This window comes from Montipora capricornis, chromosome 14 (assembly GCF_036669925.1).
Source record: "Montipora capricornis isolate CH-2021 chromosome 14, ASM3666992v2, whole genome shotgun sequence".
Classification (NCBI taxonomy): Eukaryota; Metazoa; Cnidaria; class Anthozoa; order Scleractinia; family Acroporidae; genus Montipora; species Montipora capricornis.
This window is the reverse complement of record NC_090896.1, coordinates 36,579,385-36,590,785: the sequence shown is the minus strand read 5'-3', so window position 1 is coordinate 36,590,785 and position 11,401 is coordinate 36,579,385.

The following is an 11,401-nucleotide window of genomic DNA, read 5'->3' as shown; positions in this document are numbered from 1 at the left end:
TAATTAATATCCATATACAATAACCAAAGCTAATCCTAACCTGACCCTTATTTTTAGGCTTAATTTATGCTCCAAAATAAGTTTCTGTAGTTTCAGTTTATGTCATATTCAACCTATGTAAGAACGGATTCAACCTGACATATTACCTCCAGCTTATATTCATGAAAAGAGGCGATTCTTTCAAAACACAATTTGAGAACCTTAATTACGTACACTGATTTAGATTTTAAAATAGAAGAGGCTTCTGAAAGGTGCAATTTAAAAACGTCTTCCTACTGAGGTAAATGTTGTCCAGAGTTTTCAAAAGACAACTTGGACACCATATCAGTTCTTTGTTTGGGTTAACAATAACAAAATGACCTTTCCATGTAGCTCAGTAACACTAACAACTTCAATTGCATTTCAAATACATCATGTCTAAAGCGATTGAAATTTTCTCAACTGTAGCAGTATCCTAATTCCACTCTGAACTTGACGAAGCAAAAAACGAGCGCCGAGAAAGTCATGAGAAGAGTCCATTTTCTTCACTAACACTAACTATTTCGTGACCTTGACGAATACTTGCAGCGATTAATAAAACTGAGTTTGACATAACTATATTGAGAAGAAAAATAAACATCGCACATCGCACATAGCACAGCGTGCGCAAGCAATTACCTTCACATATCTTGCTCACTACTTAAACACTAACCCGCCTATCAAAACAAAACAAAAAAGGTGATTGAAATCTAGCTTTTAATATGTTAGTCTTCATTTTTTTGCTGGTTCGGATGATCTTCCACTGAGCTACAGAAAACACATCGGAGCTAAGCCCAACATTACAATCGTAACAGGTGATGTGCATGCGTCCTTTATTCCTGGTTTTCTCCCACGTGATTCGACGGCCATGTTGGATGGCAATACAATACCATTTCTTTCCGCAGAATTTGCATAATGCTAAAGTTTTGTTCTCAGCGAAGAAACAGCTGTCTTGCCACCCAACATGGCCACCATGACGTCACATGAAAACCAGCAATACCGCTTGGATTAAAATGAGTAAAGGTGTCTTCCTTACAATTATTGTTTAAAAGATAGCTTATTTGTGTTTTTAAATATTATGCTTCACATTAAACTCTTTTTTGCCAACAGTACAAACAAGAGCTTCAATCGTGCAAAAAATAACTTCAACATTCCCTTAAGAATTAATAAAATTCTACTTACTAAATCCGGAAATATTGTTGCGAAGGAGCAGGTGATAACGCCTTGCTCCTGTTAACAGCAAGATCATGACATTTCGTTTAGTCACTCATCTGTCATTTGGAAAGCTGCATAATTACATAGAAGCTAAAAGACTAAGTAACCATTAAATTCTTGATAGTAAAATTATTCCTTGCATCATAAGTTATAATTACTCTTCGGAGACACGGACAATTTTCTTCAAAGTGCTCTTCATAATATGACGAACCTCGGGATACAGCCAACTATAAACCAAAGGATTTAACGACGAATTGAGAAGAACGATAAAAAATGTGACTACGTTTGCTGTTAACATAGAAACACGCGAGAAACCCGTTGTTGGTAATAACATGTAGCAAAAATATGGAAGATGACACGCGACAAATACAAAATAAATATACAAGACATTTAAGGCGGACTTTCGTCCTCTGTGGAGCGCCACTGCTTGCAAATTTTGTTGCTGAAATTGACTTTGAATTTGATTCCAATGATATCGGGCTACTTTGTAAACACGAAAATTTGCAACTGTTGTTAACAGAAATCCGGTCGATCCTATGGCGACAACAAAATGTAAATTCCCCGTGGTAAATAAAACGAAAGTTGAGACACAACTTGTCAGCAATATTGCAACCAAGGCGATTGTAACACGTCTGGAAGTCACAAGCTCATCATATCTCAGATGAAGAGAAACAGCGACATTCTAAACCTAATAGTTCTCCGTCCTTCGGACTTCGCACTAAAAAGATTGGATTGAGCGACCTATTGTTTTCACAGTGCCAAGGCAGGGTTTTCGTTAGCCTGATTCTCAGATGGTCCAGGTCGCTCGTATCACGCACTCTACTCCCTTCCCCGTCTGATTTACTTTCTAGGAAAGCTTGTTCCTGACGTCATATAGATTGTCTAATTTCCACCAATAACAGAGAATGTTACACTTTCACAAACCTGAGGAATTTAAGGAATGTGCCTCAGTGAAAACAACATGTCGGAAGCTGCCAGAAATCTTGATGTAGATGTTGACTGTGCTTTGGAGAACGTTTGCCGCGTATTAGGGGTCTCTAAGCATTTCCCTCAACAGAAAAAGGCGATAAAAATAAATGCTTTTATCTCCAGGAAAGATGTCTTGGTAAACTTGCCAATGGGGTTTGGGCAGTCGCTCATATCCCAGATTGCTTTGGTGGTTCACGCTGAACTTTCAAAATTCAACAACGCTTTTGCTGCGAAGCCAGTAATTGTTATTATTTCGCCATTATTGAACTTAATAGAAAACCAGAAAAATTCCCTACGGGCATTAGGAATCAAATCTGGCTGCGTTGGCAAGGACATGCAGTACAATCTTGCGATCGAGAATGAACATAACATAACAGTGAAAGAACTATTCTCTTCTGGCTCAGTAAATGTGAGCAGTTTCCTAGACTTCTTACTTGACTCTTCACAAAGACTCACGTTGCCTCCAGACAAAAAAAAATGTTGAACTTTTGGTTTTCGAACAGATCAAGAACTAAAAGATAATGATTACCTGTACTTGTTGCAATGAGTACACGTGACTTTCATGTCAAGAACACATTTATATACCCTAGTTATTTCTGTATTTCTATTAAGCTTCTAATTATTGTTGTCAGGTATCATTACTGTTATTCTTGTTATTCTGATTCACCGCTAAGGGCGATCATGTACATGTATTATTTAACTAGATGTGATCAAAATTCCAAATTACTGTATTAAACAATAAAAAGAAGCCTGAGACACATGAACATACCAGTGGCTAATACAGTAAGCTTCGTCTACTCATATACAACGATTCCTATCAAATTTTTCTTCCATTTTGCAGTTGGTATTCCAGTGATGTGAACGTAACGCTACACTCACCATTCTCGATCGCAAGGTTGTCCTTGCCAACGGAGCCAGTTTTGATTCCTAACGCTTACAGGGAATTTTTCTAGTCTCCTATTGAGCTCACTAATGGCAAAATAACAATAAATACTGGCTTCGCAACAAAAGTGGTATTGAATTTTGAGAGTTCAGCGTGAACTACTGGAGCAATCTGGAATATCAGCGTCTTGCCAAACCCCGTTGGCAAGTTTATCAAGACATCTTTCCTGGATATAAAAGCCTTTACCGCCTTTTCCTGTTGAGGGAAAGACCCCGAATACGTGGGAAGCTTTCTCCAAAGCACCGTCAACATCAAGATCTCTGGCATCTCCCGAAGCACATTCCTTAAATTCTTCAGGTTTGTGAAAGTGCAACATTCTCTGTTATTGGTGGAAATTAGACAATCTATATGACATCAGGAACAAGTAAATCAGACGGGGAAGGGAGTAGAGTGCGTGACACGCGCGACCTGGACCGTCTGAGAATCAGGCTACTTCCAGACTAAAGCCTTTAAAAACTATGATGCAAATGCCGGAGATGGAAATGTATACAAAAATAAAAAAATTGTAAAAACGGTAAAAAGGGAAAAAATGTGCTTATCTAAAAGAATAGAGTATTGTCCAATCGAGGCTGGGCAAGCCAAATACAAGAACACACCTATTAAAAATAAATTTACACAAGAACACTTAGTTTAACAAATTAAAGATACAGATTACAAGAGGATTGATTATTGACAAATATCCATTAACTAAGTAATAATTAAAGGCCAGGGGCCGGTTGCTCGAAGCCTGGTTGGCCCTAACGAGTGGTTAAGAGGTATCAAATCGATAGGTTTCCATGGTAGTTAACGCTGGTTAGCTCTATCCATGCTTCGAGCAATCCGGGCCAGCAAGTTTACACGCAACTACATTACGCTAACTAATTAGAAACACAGTTTACATGAAAATTGGCTATTTACAAAAAATGTAAGCTAATAACGGTAACATAAAGTTGTAGGATAAGAAAGAAAATAAAAATAGCAATAAAGATAAAATTGTAAAAACGATAAAAAGGAAAAAATACGCTAATCTAAAACAATAGAGTATTGTTTTGGCAAAGGCAAGGAGTTATATAAATTATTGTCTGCTTCATTAGTATAAGCGATGTGCCAAGATTCCAAGGTTTTTCGAATTCGGAAGTTTCCTTTGCCAATTACTCTAGCATTGTTGAAGTCAATAGAGTGATTGTTACGCCAAGCGTGCGCTGCAATATTAGAGCCAGTTTAACATATTTTTACATTGTGAATGTGTTCCTTTTTTCTCGTTGAAAAGCACTTTCCAGTCTAACCAATGTAGATCCAGGAACAATCAGCGCAGGGAAGTTTATACAGCACATTGGTTTGAAGGCCTAAACTTAGGGTAAAGGAATTCTTGTTGCAAGGTCTTGTGAGGTCTAGTAAACGGTCAATTATAAAGGTCTTTATATTTTGACGAAATTTATAACAGGGATGATTTGTTTATGATTTGGTAATGAATTCCAGAGTTTGGAACCAGTGTAATGTAAGGAACGAATACCATATTCAGTGGTTTGACCTGCGTTTACAAACGAGTCTTGATTAAAATGATTGACGAGTAGAATACGGACGGACAGAAGATATTGCCTTGAAATAATCAGCTAAACAAGAAGGATTTACTTTATCAAAACACAGATAAACAACAGAAAGAATTTAAGGTGAAAAATAACAGACAATTTGAAAAGATTGAGAAATTTTAAGCAAAGGTTCTGAAAGTGAAGAAGGTTTAGAAAATGTCATAATTCCAAGTATTAACTTTGCTTTTGTAAGGTGGTCAAATTAAAGGATTTAAGTAGGTGGTGTATGTTAATTAGACCCCACACCTGAATACCATAAGTGAGAAAGGGGTAGAATAGTGAATAATAAAGCATAGGAAGTATATCACTGTTTACACGGTACCTCAATTTTGAAAACAATCCTACAGCCTTTCACAGTTTTAGACAAAGATTTTCTCTTTTTTGTTCTCGAAGATATTAGCCTTCAGGCTACTCTGAAATTCGAGTTTAAATAAAGTTCATGTATGTATGTATGTATGTATGTATGTATGTATGTATGTATGTATGTATGTATGTATGTATGTATGTATGTATGTAAAGCTCGTCAATGTGGTTCGTCCAAGTTAAGTTGGAGTCAAAGGTAACACCAAGATATTTAACCGTGTTAACTTGTTTGATGTCTTTGCACCATCAATTTCAACAAAAGTCGAATTTGTCGCACAGAACCGGATAAACGCGGTCTACCTCCACCAGGATTAGCCATCGCTCGATGTTGTTTTTTCATTGCCAATTCTGATTTGCCTGAGTACGGGCAAATCTCTCCAAAAAATATCCAAAAAATTAAACAGAATTGTTCTCCGATAGATTCTTTACAAGAAAATAACTCAGGGCTACGTTGGAAGCGTAGGAAGGTGGATGCACAAGGATGCCAAAGTGATACCAACGCTCCGACAAATTTTCAGTATCAAAAAAATGTACATAGTCAGTTTTATCCATTACTACCACGTCTGAGCCCTTATCAAGCTTTTTGATAACAACATCATCACCTCTCTTTAGGCTGACTTATCGCTCTCAGCATTGCTTTCGGTGGTGCTGGACCTGTACGCCCCACTGTAATTAAGCGCAATAGATCGCAGGGGGCACGTATACAAAACATGGATGTCAGGTCCATGGACCCCTTCATGGACCCGGCCCATGGATTTTTTCTCCGGGTACTCCGGTTTTCCCCTCTCCTCAAAAACCAAAATTTGATTTGATTTGCGTTAACTTGTTAATTTCAATTTACAGTGTCCCCAATTAGTGCTCTACAGCGCTAGAAGATTAGACACTTAAATAAAGTTCCTTTCCTTCCCTTCCCTTCCCTGTGGACCACCCCTCATTTTGTACAGTTTCAAGCGGAAAAATCCTTATACGAGAAAGAGAAGTCATCCTGGCACTTATCTGGATAATTTAAGCAATAATGATCTCTGCGAGGCCGGTGCAATGCTCAACCAACTGAACTATGAAGCCACCCAGTTGGGAGCAGGTCATGTTTTGCATACGTCGTCCTCTTGGGGCCTTAGCATGCCTTTTGTGCCTGGCATGTCTTATGCCACGTTGGTAGGTGTGGACTCAGCCGAGCGGTTGGCTCAGTTGTTGAGCTGTGCGGGAGGTCGCGGGATCAAAACAAGCCCAACACACAGGGTCTTAAAATAACCGAGGAGAAAATGCTGCCTTTGTAATGACATCTCCGAATGGTTAGACGCTCTAGTCGTCTCAGATAAGGACGATAAACCGAAGGTTCCTGTAACGGCCGAAGAAATATTTTGTCATTTGTTTTTTTCTTAATTAACCGCGTAAGGTTGTGCGAGAACATCTTCGTGCGTAGACGAGGATTGCGTGTACGTACCCCCGAGAATGTAGCATGTAGCATGTATGTATATGTGCAAAAGCAATCTGGCAAAGTTCCCCACAAAGTGTTGTTCATTCACCCTGAAAAGCCACTAGGGGAGTGGTCAACTACATATTAGGAGGTATAGGTGTCTATCAGACACAAATGTTTAAAACAGTAGCCCATACCTAGGAGCGCGGTTTCACAGATCACGATTTATTGACGTCATAGCGTCACCGAACGAGAACTGTCTTTGTTTCTTGCGCAAAGGTAGTCTAAAAATAGATTGGTCCACAAAACTGCCTGGAGATTGGCTTAATATGGAAGATGTTCGCTCCTAGTCATGGGCTTGTGCTTAAATTGTCCAGATAAGTGCGACAATTACTCTCCCTTTCGTCTAAATATTTTTCTGCTTGTAACTTTACAAAATAAGAGGTGGTCCACAGGGGTGGTCCATGTTTTGTATACGTCCTCGCATTGGGTGCGGCTGCTAATTCTCTTTTACCGCTGTCATTAATTTTCGGTTCTAGTTTCCAATAAGCCATCTCAAAGGTTGCATTGATTTCTCTCGATAATGTTCGCTGTGGTAGAGCGAAGTTGAGCCCCCTACTGAAGACCAGGTTTTGTAAGAAACGCAGCCAGTAGGAAAATATGTTCTTAATGTGCTCATCGATGTTATTGTCAGTAGTTAGAAGTCTTGAGATCTTTCTAGTATGAACACTCATCTTCTGTTGATACTAGAGTTGATAATGTAAATTGTCCACCGTAAAGAGATTGACGTTTCGAGCGTTAGCCCTTCGTCAGAGCGAATCGAGGAATTATGGGTTGTGTGTAGTTTTTATAGTAGAGTACGAGCTACGCTATTGGTGGCAACATGGCAACGTGAAAAACAGGAATACATTAGTTAGATGAAAAGCGTTCAATGATCAAGAAAATGGCCGCCAATTTTCCTGAGCGCGCGTTGCATGTTGGTCAAAACTGGGTCTTTACATTAAATGACTTGGCGTAAGGTTTCATTTTCTTGGAAAGGCGCATACTGAAAAAAGGTTCCTTAATAACTGGAATACACTACAAAAGTACACTACACATTACTGTGGCAACATGAAAAAAAAAAAAAAAGATTGTAACTACCTACCAAGAATTGGCCGCGAGGCATAGGATCTCGAAACTTTTAGGTGTTCAAGGAACGGACGGTCCTTTTTCACTTTGGTCTGTGAACTGGTCTTGTCCACCCGGGTAATTTTTGCCCAAATTACAACGGCTTGCGCTAAAGGGTCTCCGCGAAGTAAACTGAAATCTCTGATGAATCTGATATTTTGGGAAAACGGCTAGCCTCTAGAGTTTCACAAACATTTTCAAAAAAGCACTATTTCATTCGATTCGTATTAAAGTGCGTTTCTTGAGAACAAACATACCTTATTCCTGGCATTGTATCTTCATAAGGATGACCTTTCAAAGCATAAGACTGTACTCTCACTTCGTTATTCGCCACTTCGAAACATGTTTGAGGCCAGTTTGAGTCGCAGTTTCAGAAATGGATTTCGAGATTTTTGAGAAACGCACGAGTGAACGCTTTGGGTAAACGCATTCTGTTAAGCGGTTTGTTTCTCGGCATAATATTATGGTAATGTACCATTTGTAGGCGTGAAACAAGCTTCAGAATAGATGACAAAGAACAAAAAACTAATTTATTCTGCCGTGTCCTGGCTCTTTCACACATGCACAATTAAACGCAAACATATTTCAAATTCCTTTAACGTACATCTACCGCACTTGCTTTTACTCTGAAAAAGAAACGCCATTTCCCATAAAATTTGAAATCGTGACTGCATATCTGCTGAACTTCGCTAAGACGTCCTGACGATTTTAAAAGTCAACTACGAGAGTGGTGCGTTTGTGAAGGTAAATGGAATTCAATGAAAAGTGACCAAGAAGTTGCAAGTACACGAATGGTTTCTGTCAGTCGACTTGGCCTGGTTTAACTAACCGTTGCAGTAAACAAGAAGAGACTACAACAACGTCTAACCGTGACAACGAAAACACTTATTCATGCTTTTCAATGGCCTGTCAGTCTGGTGAGTGAAGCGTTCTTTAGCTATATTAGATTCCTTTGCACTTTACGCTCCAGAAACCTCATATCTTCTTCTACTTATTCCAAACAAAGATCATCATTATCAGACGTTTTTCTATCTACAATGAGCGACAAAAGTAGTTGAGACACTCTTAGGAAAAGACGCTTTTCGATATTTAAGCATTTGCTCTATTTTATTTGCATCTAGCGTTAATTTTCTGATACCCCCGGCCCCCCAATTCAATGTTGTGTAGGTGCTGTGGTCTGTGCAGTCGAAGAAATAAAAAAAAATCAACATTGTTTTGGGGGAAAGGGGGAGGAAATGTATCCAACACGCAGAAAATCGAATTTTACTTTCAAGTGTCTCAACACTGCTGTCGCTCATTGTCTGAAACAGTAAACTTGTTTCTTTTACAATACCGGTGTAGTACTTAATTGAAATTCCTGCCATCGCTTTATTCAAGCATTTGGGTTCTTCTCATGGGAAAATTATGGCAAGCTTACTCATCAGTACAAAAAAGTTAAGGAAATTTTCACCCTTTTTTGGAAGTGAAATCTTGCGTGACATTCGTGCGTGACATCGCCAATTTAGGGTGTCGGTCATCTCCACCTTATTTCTCTCCGAAAAAGGAATGAAATAATAAAGTAATTGTTGAAATACAAACTACTGGTGGTACTCCCAAAGAAGGCTATCTTGGAGTAATTCAAACGACCGCTGTAAAGGAAAATGAACGGGTAACCACGGTCAACCACGGGTAACCATGAACTGACTAAATCAATATTAATAGCATCCTTTTTACCATCATTTGGTTACCCGTGGTTACTCGTGGTTACAGGTGAAAAAACTACATTTGCCTGCATTAAATAATCGTTATTACAGGCTGAACTGAAAAAGGAAGCAAAAACTTTGTACAATAGGAACGAAAATGAGACACTATGTTATAGAAGTAACTTTTGGGCTCAGAAGGCACGTTTTTATTGGTTTAGCGACAGTTGACCGTGTGTAATGACAGCATTTTTATATCACACTTGCGTGTTTGAAGCATACCGTTAACAGCATTCTGTTCAGCGGACAAAATTACATAAGATCACTTGTCTCATCACGCTTTTGAACTTCATGTCATGACTTCTCAATGGTAAAGCGTTAAATATAGAATAAATTAATTAACTTTTCGATATAAATGGTTTACCAATAGGAAACCGTTGGAAATTCGCCAAGTAAAAGTGTAAAAAGCACTAAAACCATTGGTTGATATAAAATTTGATGTTCTCAGTACAATGCGGTTATCAAAATGATATGTACATATTGCTGTGACGTCATTATGAGGCCATTTGTAATGGTAAAGTATTGTACTGAGGTCAGACATAGAGATTTTCTGCGTCTTGGATAAATTCCTCCCCCTTTCCCTAAAACAATGTTGATTTTTCTATTTAATCGACTGCACAAACCACAGCGCCTACACAACATTGAATTGGGGAGCCGGGGGTATCAGAGAATTAACGCTAGATGCAAATAAAATAGAACAAATGCCTAAGTATCGAAAAGCGTCTTTTCCTAAGAGTGTCTCAACTACTTTTGTCGCTCACTGTCTGGAGGCTATTTAAGCAAATTGTGGTGATTTCCTTTATATATCCAAGCTCTAGCAAGTTTATTTTTACAAAAGCGACTAAATGCGTGGTTAAGAGTGATTCCTGACTAAAGAAAAACTGACAAGTGTTTTTATTTCTCACTGAAATTCCGATACTAAGACGAAACCTGGTGTATCCCGTTAATAAATGGATCCATATTTAGCCCTCAAGGTGGTGCTTATTGCACTTTTTCACTTTTAAAACGTTCAAAGAGTGTCTACCTCACTTTCATTCATCGCTATTCTCACTATGCCATCATGGCTACAAGTGTTTCTCTATTCACTTGTCATATTTTGACGAAAAAACAGAAATTGTATCGTTCTTTAGCAAAAATCGAATTTAGCTGCCAAGTGTCTCAACACTTTTGTCGCTCATTGTAGCTCACGGCATTGTGTGGAGTAGGTAATCAATAACTAACCGGACCAATGTTTGCTTTCAAAGAAAGTTAAAATACTATTAGCCAACATAGACACCGAAATCACGAAAGACTTGAATATCTAATAATGTTGACATTCATTCAGGCCTCATTTGAACGTCAACTGGGTTGCCAGTATGGCAATTCAGTCGCAAAAAAGGGTAATATTTCTCCGTTTTGTAATTTTTTTTTTCCGTGTCGGTAAAAGTCTTGCCTGTCACTCCCTTGCTAAGCGGTGTCTTTGTGCATAGAGTCTTCTGTGCGTATTTTGTTAGGTTTGAGGGGGTTGGAGTAATGCGTAGATTTCTCTGGTGCACACAGGAGAAGATTTTATTAACCTGCAATGGCGTCGAAAGTCACTGTAACGCGAATTGCGTTTTAGTGCATCTTTATACAAAATGGAGCTCAAGAATGGAACGTCAATTAGGTAACTGAACTTCGACAACAATCTTTCGCCCGTCGAGCCGAGTGTGGTGTTATGTACAACACTGAAACCAAATGGAAAATTCTCTGGTAACTTATGGGTTCAACAAAGACAGATAAGGAATCGAACACCTTAAGTGGACCTGTGATCTCTGTTGTCTGGCTACTTGTATTTATTTGTACTCAACTCTGCACAGTCTTCCGGTAACAATTGGAAATTTCACTAATTCTTGTTAACTTTCAGTGGCGTCGAAAGTCATTGTAACGTGAATGGCGTTTTAGTGGATCTTTAAACAAAATATATCCTAATGGAGCTCAAGAATGGAACGTCAATTGGATGAACAAGACAGGCGGTGAAAAA